This window comes from Morone saxatilis, unplaced genomic scaffold (assembly GCF_004916995.1).
Source record: "Morone saxatilis isolate NCDOM2014 unplaced genomic scaffold, NCSU_SB_2.0 Contig5, whole genome shotgun sequence".
Taxonomy (NCBI): Eukaryota; Metazoa; Chordata; class Actinopteri; family Moronidae; genus Morone; species Morone saxatilis.
The window spans coordinates 20,081,371-20,081,595 of record NW_023340095.1 but is presented as its reverse complement, the minus strand read 5'-3'; the positions used below and the strand labels follow the sequence as shown (position 1 = coordinate 20,081,595).

Below are 225 nucleotides of genomic sequence, written 5' to 3'. Positions count from 1 at the left end.
TGTGTGTGTGTGCGTGTGCGGGTGGTGGGGAGGTAAGGGGGGGCGGAGGTATGATAGACGGAACAAAACGAGATTCATTTCAGGGTGAATTTGGGATTATGAATTAACACGCCGCAGTGCTGAAAGACTTCATTTACAGCTAATTGAGTGTATTGGCTCATTGAAATGGCTGTTGTGTTAAAGCTGGTCTGCCTGCTTGGCCCCTGGGCTGTGTGTGTGTGTGTG

At 49.8% G+C, this 225-nt stretch overlaps 1 protein-coding gene across 1 annotated transcript in view; it reads left to right on the top strand.

Annotated features, from left to right (window-relative positions):
• klf7b (Kruppel-like factor 7b) overlaps window positions 1-225 on the top strand; it is a 65,158-nt gene that overhangs the window by 49,556 nt on the left and 15,377 nt on the right. The gene's annotated exons all lie outside the window — the stretch shown is intronic.